Source organism: Pteropus alecto, unplaced genomic scaffold (assembly GCF_000325575.1).
Source record: "Pteropus alecto unplaced genomic scaffold, ASM32557v1 scaffold23, whole genome shotgun sequence".
NCBI classification, from domain to species: domain Eukaryota; kingdom Metazoa; phylum Chordata; class Mammalia; order Chiroptera; family Pteropodidae; genus Pteropus; species Pteropus alecto.
Window position 1 is genome coordinate 1,248,810 of NW_006435837.1, and position 17,522 is coordinate 1,266,331.

General features: G+C 37.1%; 1 pseudogene; it reads right to left on the minus strand.

Annotated features, from left to right (window-relative positions):
• Positions 1 to 2,798: 2,798 nt before the first annotated feature.
• LOC112479566 lies at positions 2,799 to 2,917 on the minus strand (annotated as a pseudogene).
• Positions 2,918 to 17,522: the final 14,605 nt, after the last annotated feature.

Below are 17,522 nucleotides of genomic sequence, written 5' to 3' on the forward strand. Positions count from 1 at the left end.
AGTTTTATAAGCTATGATAAAGCTATGATCCCCAGATATTAATCTAAGTCCTTTATCAATTCTCTGGCAGGCACCCAATGCTCCATGACTTGGTTCCCCCAATTAATCATCTTTTTTGACTCAAATTGCTCACAGCTGTGATCAAACATTGGCATAGCTCCTAAGAAGGAGGGGCATACGAGAGCTGTTATTGGACAAGTAATAGAAGCTGTCACACAACCTGTGTTTAGTTACAAAAAGTTTGCAAACTTAGAAAATGCTGACTGTTGGGCTGAAAGAGACTCATTGGGAAGGCAGCCCCATTATTTAGATTTCTATAACATTCTTTGCCCAAGCATATGATGTTGAGAACAATTACTTGGGCTGCAAATCATTTTCAGAAGGTATACAAATACCTCGTAAATGACTCTTTGAGGGAAACATCCAAGTAAACAAATTTGAGGGGATTTGACAAATAGAAAAACTTCTTACACATAAGTAATGTACAAATTTATTTATAAGAGCCTTTGAAACAGTATAGATATGCTTGTCTATTTTGTTTTTTGATAAGTAATCTTAAAACACAAAGGTAAAATTGTTCTTCCTCCTTCTGCTAACTTTTCTCTGTATGAAGAAATATATCAAGGTAGAGTAACCTGTTAATATACTAATTCTAGAATATTTAGGATATATTCTTAAATTGCATTTTATTTTAAAGTTAATGGTATAAGAAATTTGTAAACATTTCAGATCTCTGGGCCTCAAAGAGTTGATTTAGTTTCTCTTGTTCATGTAGTTAGGAGTGGTAGATTTGGGGTTCGAACTCAAGTCAATGGACTCTAGAACTCAAATTTTTAAATAGCCTCTCAGTTAACCTCTTATTTTGTTTTGTATATTGGTAGGACTTAATTATTATTTCACCAAAAATAAAGCAGGAATCATCAGTAAGGGTACAAATACTGACAATGAGATATCTTCCCACTCTTCATAAGGCCAAATGTTTGTGAAATTATTCAGTTACTAAAGGAGAACTTCATAAATCCCAGAGTCATTTTTTAGGGCTCTAAATTACATAGATTGTCATTTTACATTAAAGGCTGATTAGTTTTATCCAATAAGAGGATATAACTCCTGTGTTTGCAAGGGTTTGGAGAAGCAGGCATTCTTGCTCAAATTTGGAGAGAGTGTTCCAATATTCTCAGTGGGCATTCACAAATGAAGTGAATTCTGTCTTATTATGTACATAATTAGCTTGTTTCATTCAAAAATATTTTATATAATCTATTGTCCAAGTTCTTGAGTCCAACATAATTTCTAAGATTGTATCAGTTTTGTAACATATTATTCAAAGCTGGGTAGTTCATATGAACCAATACTTTCTCACTCAAAGAAGCTTCCACACTCACTAAGGCTAGGTGATAGCACAGAAGAATTTGAGAGCCATACGATTTTATTTGTGCCAGTGTAAAAACTAACTTGGAAATTTTCAATGGATCTCTAGAATTATTCTCTTAGGAACTGGAAGCCTAAAAGAGGGGGTTGATGTTATTTAATCCATCCTAAGGTGGTGATCTACATCACATGCTCTCTTTGAAATTCTCTTTTTGAAATACAGGGCAGGAGGCACACGAAATACTCAGAAAAAAAATCTCTAGCAATAAACTAACAACAAAGATGGATAAAATATATTTTTTAATCTTTGAAAATGTGTGAATGAGTCAATAAGAAAGTAAGGGAAATCCTCAGAGGTCAAATATAAAATGACTCTAGAAATATAAGTAAGCTCTCAAACCAGTGCTTGCCTTGTAACTTCAGCCATATGGGGAGCAGGAAGTAAAGCCCAGGGTCATAAAATGTGTAGAATCAGATTGGGTATTGTTAAATATATCTAGGGTCTGAAGGGTTATACCCTCAGCAAAAATATTTTTAAAATATGCCCCACAAAACGAGATAGCAAGGAAACTTTCCTATCTCCGAACCTTGAATCTGGACAGTGTGGGGGGAGAGAATTTCCCCTAAGATGTATTTGTATTCAAAAAAATTTGGTCCAATTTTTTTTAAGCCAAGGAATTATATTAGTATTATCTTTGGTGGTAATGCTCACAGGTACTGGCAGGAAAAAAAAATGAGTAAGAATCCTTCCTGGAAGGACACAACTTCTACTCAGTTCTCAAAATAACCCCATAAAAGAAGTTCATACTGAGAGAGTTCCAGCCAAGGTGGATGAGTAGATAGATGCTGTGCTGGCTTCCTCTCACGACCACTTCAAAATTACAACTTACCTACAGAACAACCATCAATGAGAATTGCCTGAAGTTGAGCCAAACAGAATTCCTATAACTAAGGACATACAGTAGAAGCTACATTGAGACTGGTAGGAGGGGCAGAGACTCATAACAGACTGGTCCCACACCTATGTGTGGCGGTTGAGAATCAGGAGACTATCTGGGCTACAGAGGTTCCCCCCCACCTCAGGAGCAAGGGGTCACAGCCCCAAACTGGGCTCCCTAGACTGAAGCATCGCTGCCAGGAAGAGAAGTCCCCACAACTTCTGGCTGTGAAAACCAGGGGAGATTGTGGCCAAGTTAGACAAAGGGCTGTTGGAGTCTGAGGTTTTCCTCTTAAGAGGCCCATACATGGACTTACTCGCTGACGAACTCACTTACTCCAAGCTTCAGTGCTGGGGCAGCAGCTCGAAAGGTGCCGGGGCACATGGGGAGGAACTCACTATTCTGGTTTCAGGGTGAGGGCTAGAGGGGCAGCTTTTCCCCAGACAGAAGTGCTGGCAAACTAATTTTTTTCTTTTTCTGTTTTTTTAACACCTGCAGCACCTGGTATTCCTAGGTGGTCTCCCATCCAAGTACTAACCAGGCCCGACCCTGCTTAGCTTCCAAGATCAGATGAGATCGGGCACATTCGGGGTGGCATGGCCGTAGACAATAAAATTTTTCTTTGTTTATCTCTCCCCTGACCCAGCGTGCAGAAGCAGGCAACTGCCACATCTCAGTCTCCATCAACCTGACTAACACTTGTCACCCTGCTCTGATGATTCTCTGAGAGCCTACTTTACCTAACTTCCAGACCCACCCAAGCTTCTTCCAGTGGTTTTTCCATACAAATACCCTGTCTTATCACATGCTGAAGACTTTCTTAAAATCTCTCAAAGTTTCACAAACCCAAACAAGCAGCATCTGGCCTCAGCATGCCCGATACCTTTTGCTAAGCAGCCTCAAGCCCAGCACTCACAGCAGTCAGCCTCAGTTCGAGGCTTAGCCTCTCCCAGGTGCTTCCAAGCAAAGAGCAGGTAGAAGACATCTGTGGATTGCTTTGTGGCTCATGCCAGGTGGCCCCTAGCAGGATATAGGCTACTGATGAACTTGGCCTGTGCAGGGCCCCTCTCAGAAGGCTCTGGGTCCAGCATACCCAGTAGCTAGCTTCAGATCTTGCTGGAGCATCACCAGGCCACCTCCACAGATGACACACCCAAATGGCAGTTTGGGCAGGCACCAGAGCCCTGCTAAAGTGAATCCTGCTCTGTAGGGTCAGCCCCTGCACAACAGTTCATCCACTGTAGTCAGGGCCAGTCCTCACAGTCAATCAGCCTGAGAGTCAATCCCTCCCAGTAATGTGCAGACAGCAACCGAGGCTCAACTACAACAGGATAGCACATACAACTACACGAGGGACATACACCTGGAGCACCTGGCTCAGGTGACCTGGGAGATCTAGTAGTTCTACCTAATACATAGAAACAAACACATGGATACAGCCAAAAATGGGGAGACAAAGAAACGTGTCCCAAATGAAAGAACAGACAAAGCTCCAGTAAAAGAACTAAACAAAATGGAGACAGACATGTGATCTACCAGATGCAGAGTTCAAAACATTGGTTATGAGGGTGCTCAATGATTTCAGTGAGAACTTCAACAAAGAGATAGGAAACATAAAAGTGGAGGTAGAAAACATAAAAAAGAACCAGTCAGAAATGAAAAATGCAATAACTGAAATAATGATTACATTAGAGGATATCAACAGTCGATTACACAAAGCAAAGAATCAAAACAATGATTTGGAAGATAAGGTGGCAGAAAACACCCAATCAGAATAGCAACAAGAAAAAAGAATCCAAAAAAATGAGTATAGTTTAAGGGGCCTCTGGGACAACAGCAACTGTAACAACATTCACATCATAGAGATACCAGAAGGAAAAGAGAGAGAGCAAGGAATTGAAAACCTATTTTAAGAAATAATGACAAAATATCCCTAAGCTGCTGAAGGCAATAGACATACAAGTCCAGGAAGTGCAGAGAGTCACAAACAAGATGAATCCAAAGAGGCCCACATCAAGACACATCATAATTAAAATGCCAGAGGTTAAAGACAAATAGAGAATCTTAAAAGTGGCAAGAGAAAAGCAGTTAATTATCTACGAAGGATCTCCCATAAGACTGTCAACTAATTTCTCAACAAAAAATTTGCAGGCCAAAGGGACTAGCATGAAATATCCAGTAATGAAAAGCAAGGACCTAAATCCAAGATTACCCTGCAAAGCTATCATTTAGAATCAAAGGACAAGAATTTCCCAGACAAGAAAAAGTTAAGGAGTTCATCACCACCAAACAAGTATTGCAAGATATTCTAAAGCAGTGGTCCCCGATCTTTTTGGCACCAGGAAGCAGCGCTCCTATGAGAATCTAATGCCTAATGATCTGAGTTGGAGCTGAGACAGTGATGCCAGTGCTGGGGAGCGGCTGCAAATACAGATGAAGCTTCGATCGCTTTCCCACAGCTCACCTCCTGCTGTGTGGCCCAGTTCCTAACAGGCCATGGATCAGCACCAGTCCACAGCCCAGGGGTTGGGGGCCCCTGTGTTAAAGGGCCATCCTGAAGAAGAAGAAAAAAAAAGAAAGATGAGAAAAATGTGAATAATAAGATGGCAATAACTACATGTTGAGCAACAGTGAGTTTAAATGTAAATGGATTAAATGCTCCAATCAAAAGATACACGGTGGCTGAATGGATAAGAAAACAAAACCCTTACATATGCTGCTTTCACGAGACTCACTTCAGATCAGACACACACAGAAACTGAAAATAAAGGGATGGAAAAAGATATTTCGTAAAAATGGAAACAAACAAAAGGTGGGCTAGCAATACTATACCAGACAAAATAGACTTTAAAACAAAGGCTATATAACAAGAGATAAAGAAAGACTCAGTGATTCCATTTGTAGATATTTATCCAAAGAAACCTAAAACACTACTTCAAAGGGACATGTGCATACATATATATATTCATTGCAGCATTATTTATAATAGCCAGGATACAGAGGCAACCTGGGTGTCCACCTGTGGATGAATGGATAAAGAAGAGGTGGTGTATATATATATACAATGGACTATTACTCAGCTATAAAAACAAAAAAGAATAAAATCTTGACATCTATAAAAACTTGAGTGGACCTGGAGGGTATTGTGCTGGGTGGAGTAAGTCAGGCAGAGAAAGACAAATGTTAAATGATTTCCTTATATTTGCAATCTAAAGAAAAGGATAAACAAACAACAGAAACAAGCCCATAAATTCAGAGATCATTTTGATGGTTGATGGTTTGGGGGTGGGAGAATGGGTGATGGGGAGAGGGAATTAAGAGGTACAAATTGACAGTTACAAAATAATCATGGGGATGTAGAGTATACCATGGGGAATAAAGTCAGTAGTATTGTAATAACTTTGTATGGTGTCAGATGGGTACTGGATTTATCAGAGTGATCACTTTGTAAGTTATATAGATGTTTAATCACTGTGTTGTACACCTGAAACTAATATAATATTGTATGCCAACTATAATTGAAAATATATATAACACTTAAATGTATATATATGTATATCAATATCTATCTATCTATCTATCTATCTATCTATCTATCTATCTATCTATCTATCTATATACAACTGGAAACATACATCATCCTGAAGATTATAAAAATAGTATATTTTCCATTCTATTTAGTACATGTGATAAGTTTATCAGCAGTATTTAAAGATCAGATTTTTTATGTTGCAGTACAATACTGGCAAAGTGACATTCCTCCATTTTCTTGTTATAAAAGTGGTATATTGGATACTAGTATGAACTTACGAGATGACAACTCAATCCCCAAAAGAAAATAAGGCATCATGAAGGAAATCCAGGAGAAATAACCAACAGAAGGGGCCCAGAGGCAGAAGTGGAAATACACAAATGCTTTTCTCAAGTCTACTACTGTCCTATTGGCCAAAACAAGTGATGTGGCCCAGCCTAGAGTCATTGTGAATAGGCACTACCAAAAATGCTCGTCATCAGGAATCAAGGAAAGAGGCATTATAAGCAGAATATACTTTTTTAATACTTTTAAATTTTTTCAAATTGATTATAAATGCAAAAATAGCACCCACCAGCACCTCTGTCTCTGGAGAGAGTTCTAGCAGGCCTCTGCCCTTCCAGCAGGCTCTTTAGGATTAGCAAATGCATCTCGTTCACATATGGTCTAGATGTTTTTCAAACCATCCTTTTGCACTAGGTACTGAGCGAGTGAGTCTGTGCCCAAACCCTTTAATAGTGGAATCTCCATTTCCTACAGCCCTGTGGTTTTCTTGGATGTGAGCCATGTTGGATTTCAAAGCCAGATTTTGTGAGGGCCGGTCTCTCTGGTGTAGGTCCCAAGGGTTAGAATGCTTGATGTGGGACACAAACCTCTCCTCAGAGAGAAGCTTTGTATTTGTGAGATCCTTTCCAATGGTGCGTCACTGTGCAGGGTTTTGGTGAAACCACATCTCTACTTCTCCTACTATCTGAATGTGGTCCTTTTGTCCTTTGTTGTGGAGGAACTGTTCAACTAGTTTTCAGATCTTTTCCAGAGGAAATTGTTTCATATTTAGCTGTAAATTTGTTATGTTTGTGGGAGAAGGTGAGTTCAGGATCTTCCTACATCACTATCTTGAAATGCCTTCCCTATTTTGCAGATCCTTGAAAGGTTTTCATATCTTTAAATTAGTATGCAAAGCCTGAAGATATATCAGCTTAGCGTTTCAGATGGTGGACTTTTAATTTCCTGTGATAGTTGCATTTAATTTGTGTATATATGTACCTCTTCTGAAAAGGAACCTCAATCTGGGCTAAAAGGAAAGGTGTAATTCTAAGAGAAGAGCAATCTGAGTTTTGGGCCAAAATTTCTACTTTCAAGTAAAGCTATCAGAGTACAACAGTATCATATCACTCTTCCTTTTCAGAAAGTATATACTACTAATAATATACTAATTCTAATAATAGATAGCATTTATTCCAGTTGCATGATCTTTCATCATTTTATATGCATAATTTCATTTCATCACCACAAAGGCTTTCTGAAGCAAGTACACTAGATTGTCTGTCGTCAATTTGTCTTCATCACCACCCCCTTCTAACTTACACTGGGACTTGACATTTTTCAAGGCGCACATCTGTGTATGGAAAATGAGCTAAACCCCATGAGAGTAGGAGGAAAAGGAATTACATTTTCTACAATGCCCTCTTTGTGTTTGGTTCCAGGGTTAAGTGCCAGAAAGAGGGAGACCAGGAAGATTTGGGGAGATACGTGAACAAATATGAAGTTCACAGAGCTTCTGGATGGGGAGCCCCTGAGAACCACTCACCTCACTGCTGCAGATTAAGATGGTCTTTGACATATTCCAGAAATTCATTGAATTGCAGCAATTTCCAGGTTTGTTCTTAAGCACCACCTGCCCGATGCTTCATACCAAGGGTTTTGCTGGCCACTTCCCTGATCTTTGCACCCTCCCCACCGCCACAGATCTTTCAAAGTTTGTTTAAGTTTCTCATTTCCTGTATTAAAACCTTTTATACTTTAAATGCATAGAACAACTTCTGCTCTCCTAGCTATAGGTGGAAAGAAGTAAATGCCATTGGGACTTGACATCTTTCAAGGTGCACATCTGTGTATGGAGAATGAGCTAAACTCCATGAGAGTAGAGAAGACCACTGGGCAGATGAAGGAAGTCCTGAATATTCAATGAAGTATAATTAAGAGAGTATAGCACACAAGCTTCCCCCAAGAAATAACTACAGCCCGTTCTACCTAAATTCTCCTTATCCTCCACTCCCAGGATTGCCAGCTACATAAAAATGAATAGATGGGAATATGTAGCCATCATACTATTGCTCTAAGTGGGTGAAAACCAACTGTCCTCACTCAAGAAATTATCTACAATGTATTCAAGCTAATTCAAGTTCCTAACCAGTGATTCTAAAAGGTAGGTAGTTTCTATCACCTCCTAGAATGCATTTGGGAAAAACCTTGTGACTCTATTTATAAGTTGCATTGCTTTTTTAAAAATATTATTTTATTGTTAGTTTCAAGTAGACAGTACATTGGTTAGACATTTATATAGTTTATGAAATGATCCCCCTGATTGCTCTTACTCTCCTCTGGCTCTCCACCTAGCCATTACATTACTGCTGACTGCATTCCTTGTGCTGTGCCCCCCATCTCCATGACCATCTATCAACTGCTAATTTGTACTTCTTTAATCCTTCACCCTTCTCCCAGCCCCCCAAACCGCTCCCTTCTGGCTGTCACCAGATTGTCCTCTATATTTGTGAGTCTGTTTTTGATTAGTTTGTTCTTTTTGTTTCTTACATTCTGCATATAAGTGAAATCATATGATATTTATCTTTTTCCGTCTAACTTGTTTCACTCAGCATAAGCTGCATTGCTTTTTATGGCCTCAACTCAAAAATCATATAATTTTACTTCCATTGAATTCTATTGCTTACAAGCAAGTTACAGAGACCAGCCCAGATTCAAGGGGATGGGACATATATATCCTTGTCTCCATGGTAAATGTGTCAAAGAATTTGCAGGCATGTTTTTAAACTACCAGACTACTCTATCCAAAATTACTCCCTCCCTCAGTAAGTCAGACAAAGAAGGACAAATGCCATATGATTTCACTTTTATGTGGAATATAAAAAACAAAATAAACAAAACAGAAACAAACTCCTAGATACAGAGAACATTTTGATGGTTGTCAGACAGGATGGGGGTTGGGTTGGGTAAAAAAGGGGAAGAGATTAAAAAGTACACATTGGTAGTTACAAAATAGTCATGGGGATATAAAGTACAGCATAAGGAATATAGTCAATAATATTGTAGTAACTATGTATGGTGTCAGATGGGTACTAGATTTATCAGGGTGATCACTTTGTAAGTTGTATAAATATCCAATCACTATGCTGTACACCTGAAACTAATATAATACTATATATCAACTGTAGTTGAAAAATATTTATATTTTTTAAAAAAATAAATTAAAAAAGAGAAAAGCAAAAAAATAATCAAATAAAATTACCCTCACTCTCAATTCTGATCTCTCTTTTCTTATTTTTCACAAAGCACTTGAGATAGAGAAAGAGAGAGAAAGAGAGAGAGAGAGAGAAAGCTATGCCTTCCCTCATCAGAATGTAAACTCCATGAGGATAAAGATAGTTCCTTTTTTTACTAGTGTATCCTCAGCAACTAAAACAGTGCCTACCACACAGGAAGCACTCAAGCATATTTGTAGAATAAATGAATTAATTTCTCCACGTTAACTTGTAACATCTCAGTGCTAGTTTCATAGCTTTCCAAGTTTACTATTGATAGCTGCTCTGATAATGGCGCTAGTGAAATAACGTATAAGCAAGTTATTATGTGGTGAATTTGATCAAAATAACCTAGTCATGAACCTGGATAACTAAAGCTGAGTTTTCTTTCCTATTAAATTGGATTTTTTTTTTTTTTTTGCTTATTGTTCCAATAAGGCTCTCAACCCTCATTGATTCATACTTGTATCATACACTTATCTCTAACTTTAAATGAGTTAGCCTCCAAGAGAAATGCCTTGTCCATTTCTCTTTGTAATCCAGGGTAATAGAGAAATCTAGAGTCATTCCAAGGAAAGAGGAGAAGACAAGTCAGGGTTGTGCTTAATTGTTTAGGCAAAGCAATGTAAGCTGCATTCTGGATGAAGTCAATGAGTAAGAGATTAATGCAAAATGATCTTCAAAAATGAGACCATGGTATCACAAAAGTCGATTGAGCAACTTTGCCAGAGGTTATTTCCAGTCATTTCAATTGGTATTTCTGGATATCCATCATGTTGCTACAATCAGACTGTAGTAATTTAGTGGTCCAGACCTGAATGTTTTAACTTGACCAAGCTAGAACAAATGCATTTGCTGCTACTGCACAGATATGCATATACTTGGGGAACTGTGAAGAATTTAGGCAAGTCGGTAAATATATAAAATGAGAAACATTGGGTGCAGATAGAGATGCACACATCTGGAATTTACTAATATTCTACTTCTAACTGCAAAACATATGACAAAGAATGTTTACCTCTGTGAGCCGAGCCTGTTTCCTCATCTGTAAAATGCCTATCATAATACCTTCGTGTCAGAGTTTTGTGAGGGTTAGGTAAATAATGCACACAGCCTGGCACATAGTAGCATTGAATACATGATAACTGTTATTGCTAGTGGTAAAAGTTAAAAAAGAGATAACACATTTTCTCAAAATATCCAGATAAAGCAAAATAGGTTCTATAAATTTAAATATTCTGAGAATGGCCACCATCTTCTGCTTTCCTTTCACTGCAGAGTAACTGTTGTGCTTAAGGAATATGGACATAAGTCTACAACCCAGGCCTCTCCAGTCTGAGGTTACAGTTGTAACCTCACCAGGCCACTTTGTATGAGGAACAAGCTGTACGTCTGGAGAGATGAAAGGAATTCCCACTATAGTTTCTTGACCAAAGACACAAGCACCATTCTGCAATTATTTTCAAATTCATTTTATCATAATTCTAGCCACAAGGATAATATGGATTGTTTCACTGGGGACGGGGACGGGGTGGGGGGGACCTGTGGGGTTTTACCATGCTGTGAGTAGTTAAATTCTTTAAACTTTATATGTGTGTGTGTGTGTGTGTGTATTCATGACTCTCTCTATTCTACATTAAGAAATGAAGAACTGAATATGAAAAACTGAATTCCTATAAATTCAAAAAATTAGATATAGATATAGATATAGATATAGATATAGATATATAGAGAGAGAGTCATGAAGTTTAAATCTCCCTTGAGTTGTTTCTTTGTCTGCCTTGGCATACTCTGTGCTGGTCTTTTCCAGTGGCATGCTAATGAACTGAACGATGAGGGAAGAAGCATGGCCATGAGAAGCATGATAGCCTGACTGCAGCTATGTGACACTAATGCCTGCATCAATTACCTCTGGTTAATAAGCCCTACCCTCCATGCGTGACTAAGTCTTGACAGTGAAGACATACCTACGTTTAGTCAAATCTCTCTTTCTTAAAAGTGAAGATAAAGAGGTTTAATCACTCTTTTGCTATAAGAAAGCATTTCCAATTGCTGTTCAATATAAATGAAACTGATAAAAGATTGTTTTTCAGGATTTTAATTTTCAAGTCCCTCCCCAAATTGTGTATGTCTTAGAATGATACAGTCCTGATTCATTTATAGCTAGCTGTTTTAAGTAGGGCATGCTCTGGTTTAAAAGAAAACAGGCTTGCAGGATAGCTCTGGGTCTGGGGAACACAGGCTAAAAGTCAACTGAGATCAGGCCCATCAACTTTATTTTGCTCAAGTTATTTCTCTTCGAATATATTGATACCAAAATAGCAAATATGGGAGATTTTAAGACTAAAAAGCAAGACTCTATTTTTTTCACTGTATGCTAGGAAACATACCACAAATAAAGAACCAAAAGCTAATCTTTTATCTCCAAAACCCAAGGACAGTAGTGTATTTTTTCTGATTAGTTTTTATGTGCCCCCTGTATTGATTGTGTATTCTCAGTGGCCTTAAAACAGAGAATCAAATTCTCAGGGGGTCTCATTATTAAAGACTGATATTAAAGCATGGTCAACCATCAGCTCAAAGGTAAACAATATATATTTATAATTTATTTATCATTTGTATTTGTTTTTCGTAAAAGCCCATTACTCTTTTTATTTCCTCCAGCAGCTATGCTATTTTATATGCTTTACAAGAACCATTTGCAGGAACAATCTGTTTCACTGAGAAATACTTTAACCACTCCATCAAAGATGCAAGACCACTGCTTCCTCTGTAATTTCCACAGTGTTTAATTGGGGAGTAATCTGGATTCTGATTAATAAATAGCCTAACGTGCTGTTGCCTCTTTCAACTCTTCACATATCTCTATCTTTGGTTTTTATGTTTTGGCTGACATATATATAACTGGATGAATAATTGATCATTTCTTTGCTGGTGTGATGGAGATTGATTTCGAAGCTACAGGGTAACTTTGGGAAAGAACTTCACTAAAGAAACATATTTCAGAGTCTAATTACATCTATTTCCTGCTCCTAATTATGCTTTATTTTTTTCTTAAACCCACATTATACAAATAAATAAGATACAAAGTAACATTAAATGTTTTGAAACCTTTTATGGTCTTGAATTTCAGGCAGAAATTGAAGTGTGGGGACATGATCACTGAACCATTTGAAAGGGTGGATTTTACCCCTCTTCCTTGACAAACATGGGTAATACTTTACCTGGAACCAAAAATAAAAGAAAAAAAAATAAAAAGAAAAGCTAACAAAATTCAGCAGAGGATACATTTACATAATGCATCTTTTAACAAGGGATTGAGTGAGAGCATACGTGACAATGCTAGCATGATGTTCTCTCCCTCCTGTCAATTATCCTTGAGTCACCCTGCAGTTTAAGCTTTAGGTCAATAAAATAAATTTCAAAGCAGAAGCCTTCAGCACCATAGAGGAATTAACTCTGTGGGGTTGCTTCAGAAAAGCAATGAATTTTCCATTGCTTATATCTCATGCAATAATTTTTTTTTTCAATTTTTGCTGTCTATCAGAAGGGTCTCTTATTCACAGTTAATTCCATTTCTTGGTAAGAATTCATTTATATAAACAAATATTTCTCTCATTTAAATACAATAAAAGTTGTGAATTTAAATTGCAGTTTTTTAAAGTATAAGATATATGTGATGAATCTCTATCAAATATTTGCAAGTAACTCTTTCGGTTGAACATCACAATATTTTGTATATTTCTTTCCAATTTCCTATGACATGCAATATGCTGCCTTCCCACGCCGAAAGATAATTTTGCACAGAGAGGAATCAGGGCTTAAACTGACTCTTCAGTAGTTGAGGATGATCTGAAACCATCTTGTTATCTTCCTTTAACAAATTTGCTTTTCATTTATCCTTCCACAAAAAGATGTGCAAACCAATCACTTCCATCGTTCTTTCACTTAAGGTAGGGTCAGCAAAGTTGTTTTTAAAAACTTTATTTTAGAACGCTTTTAGATTTACAGAAAAATTACAGAAGAATACAAAGAAATCCCATCTACCCCACATCCAGTTTCCCCTATTACTAATATATTACATTGTAAGGTACATTGGTTACAATTAATGAACCAATATTGATACATTATTATTCATTAAAGTCCATACTTCGTTTACATTTCTTTAATTTGTACCTAATATCCTTTTTCAGTTCCAGGATCCCATTCAGGATACCACATTACATTTAGTCATCAGGTGTCCTTATATTCCCCTGTTTTTGATAACCTTGAGAATCTTGAGAATTACTGATCAGATATTTTGTATAATGTTCATCAATTGGGATTTGATATTTTCTTACAATTAGACTGGGGTAACGGGTTTTGGGAAGGAAGATCACAGAGGTAAAGTGCTATTTTCATCGCATAATATCATGGTATCAATATAACTTACTGCTGCTGATGCTGACCTTGATCACCTGACTGAGATGGTGTTTGTCTCTCAAGTTGCTCTTCTTTCCCTCTTTCTATATTTCCTGTACTGTGATTTTTGGAAGGAAGTCACCATGCGTAGCCCACACTTAGGGAATGGGGAATAATACTACATAAATTGTGGGAAGAATATCTATACAAATTATTTGGAATTCTTCTGCATGGGAAATTTTTCTTTTCTCCATATAATCAGTATAGACTTGTGGATATCTATATTATATATTGGGTTATAATCCAGTGCTTATGTATTTATTATTTTACTTCTTTGCTCAAATTGTTTCAGCTTTGGCCACTTGAAGCACTTTCAGTTGGCTCCTATGTCCCTTTAACATATCTAAATCATGTGGGTTGCTTGTTTCTTTTCTTCTTGAGTACTTGCTTACTTTCTGACACTGTAAGATACTCCAGCCTCATCTTCTATTTTGCCTGCCTAAGTCCTGAAGTCAGCCATTTCTCTAAGGAGCCTTGATTCATTTTATTGGAGAATTGTTTTAGAAACCAAGAGCTGGAGGCTACGTGTGCTTATTGCTACTGGTGTGTCATTGTTTCTATGCTCTCTCAACTGACAGTAAAGGAATATGTGTATGTATCCTAATCTGAATATATACTCATACTTATAATTATTTCTATATGTAACCATCTGTATCTCTATTCACCTGAACATGAGTTCATACTGATGTCCTCAGCTCTAATCAGTTGCCTTGAAAATCATTCTGACCTCTTCCCTTGCTGATCTGTAAACTCCCACTCCAACAGTGAGAAACCTGACTCCTACCATCTGCTATCTATTTACTTAATTATTCGGTTCCAATATACATGTATAGTGGTACTAGAATTCTTAACATACACATTCATAGGAAAAAAAAACTGTATCGAGTAGAGTGTAGTGAGCATGTACAGCTTTTTTTGCCTTTAGTCTTACAGATTCTACTCATTTCCAAAGTTCCTTAGGTCACCACCTTCCCTCTTCCCCTTCAGTGAAGTCATTTCGTACATTTGTAACACAGTTATTTTGTCACATTATGTATTCTATCTTGGGATTTCTTGACCTCCTAAATGAGTCTGTTTTTAACATCTCAATCTTTTCCTGGACCTGTATCCATGGGTTCTGACCTTCACAAGTGTTCCTTAGTTTACCCTCTTTGTATAAGACAGGAAAGCCAGAGGTAGCTAGAATACGACTATGTCCTTCTTCCATGTGGGACAAGGCCTTTGTTACAAGGAACAGTCAGGGCATATTTCACAATGGTAACTCTTCTTTTCTCCCTCCCAGAGTCCAAAAGCATCTTTCTCAACATTTAACACTGGTGATATTTCTGGAGGTAAGTTCCATGAAAACATGGGGACCTCCGGACAATCCAGAATTTCTTACTCTCACGCTAGTCCATACTCAGGTCCAGCAATTAGCAAAGATCACCATTTAAGTGTTCCTACCAGTTAATGGCCCCAGTGGCTTTTGCTCCAGGTAAGCAAATCTTGCCTGTGACTCTCTGCATTCACTTGTCCCTCCAGATCTTGAGATAGCAGGTTTCTCTCTAATCTTAGTTCTCTGATAGGTCCTTGAAAAGTTGTTGACTTTCAGTTTGCTCAGCCGAAAAGATAGGAGCTATAAGAAAAGGTGCACCAACTTCTAAGATTTTTACATTTGGAGCTGAAGCTGGGATTCTCTGCAAAATTTCTCTGTAAAGAGTTAAATAGTAAACATTTTCAGCTTTGCAGGCCATATGGTCTCTGTTGTAACCAGTCTACTCTATTGTTATACTAGCAAAGCAACCAGAGGCAATATACAAGTGAATGAGTTTAGTGGTGTTGGTGGTGTTCCAATAAAACTTTATTTACGAAAACAAGGAATTGGCTGGATTTGGCCTGCAGGCCATAGTTTTCTTACTGCTGGCTTAAAGCATAGTTTGGTAATCCTGAAAGCCAAAACTTGTTTGATGTCTAATTTGTTGAATGGATCAATAAATGAATGAATCTGTCTGCATGTTAAAATGTCTTCAAGGGATTTGATGGTGCCATGAATAGACTTCTCTGTTAAAATTCAGTTAGGAGAATATTAATAACCTATACATTTCTGCTGTTACAACCTTAATTATAAGAGTTACTATATATACCCAAGTTCAGATGAAAAGGGGGAAAAGGCACTTAGTTTCCTCTTGAAAATATTTTTATTCTCTATTTTGCCAAAGAAAAATATTTGAGTCCAAATAATTAATACAAGGCAAACAGTGAACTATTTCCCCTTAATTATAATTCAAAAATGATAATTTTCCATTTCCTGCAGTAAAAAGTGTAATATAACCTTAAGTACCTAGAATTCGAGTAACTGTATCCATCAAGAAATCATTATCTTAAAAAATAAGAGGCTTTCACAAAAATTAAAGAGTTAAATCTTCACAGGATAAAAGAACAGCACTATCTAAACTCCTGAATTTAAATTATTTGAAGAAGAGTTATGTGAGTGAAAAGCATAAATTTTAGTGGACCAAAGAAACGTAACAATTTTAAAGAATGGGATAACCCCTTTAGGATTTTTGTTACCTAAATTAAAACTAATGCCTATAGTAAAAATCCAATATTTTCAGGAAATCATTCATAGAATAAATTTTCTAAAAACTGATAAGATGAAGATGCTTTCCTGTGAAATATGTAAAACATTATTCGCAAGCATTTCCTTTTCTGAATCTACAAATTTCCTCTCAAATTGCCAAACAGAACCTCAGGTGAATAGAATTTAACTAAAATATTTTATGTATGCGAATTTGCTCTCTGCCAACTTCTCAGACCTGGATTCCACATTGATTTATTGTTCTCTGGCTTCTGGGAGCTAATCTGTCTTTCCTGAAACTGCCTAAATCCTCTCTTACTTATTCATTACCTCAACAATTAGTTCAAGTTGCTCATATATATAAAGGCAGATGACAGCGTAAGTCAGCAAATGAGTATCTGCTCTCTGTGTCATTGAGGCTGGATGGTTCACTTCGATGACTACTCTCACTTTTTATCCATGTTGGTGTAAAAGAGAGAGACATATAAGATGGCAGTTACTGAGTTTGAGAATTCAGCTTCTAGAAAACCCAATTTAGATATTTTGGCCAAGATCAGTGGTTTGTAATTTAAATTTAAAATTTCTCAGTCTTGTACATTCTTGTTAAGAATAACCTTTATTTAAATTGTCTTTTTATTATTAATGTGAATGGGTTGTACTTTTCTGTTACATATTATAATTATTCATTGCTGGTATGTAAGTAAGGCTTTGAATGTTTATCCAGAATTACCTTATCAGTAGTAAAATTCATGTTAATTATTTTTGGTTTTCTCAATAAACAATCATTACTGGTATCAGTAGAATATGGAATGTATGCAGGAAGTGACAAGAGATGAAATTGGAGAGGATGTTGGGTCCATAAGAGCCATGTTTTGACATATGGCTCCATCCCACTGGCCACAGTTGACTGAACCGGGTATAGATACTTGACACACACTGAGTCAACAGTTACTCTTTCCTTGGAATTTAGAATAGGAACTGAAAAGAACAAAACAGCCCCTGCAAGTGTATATGTAAAGTATAATATGTAAAGTGAAAGTATAATATGTAAAGTGAAAAGTTATGTGGAAGTCATATAAAAAAATTATTGTGCCCAGTGGAAGATTTATACGGGCCCTCATAAA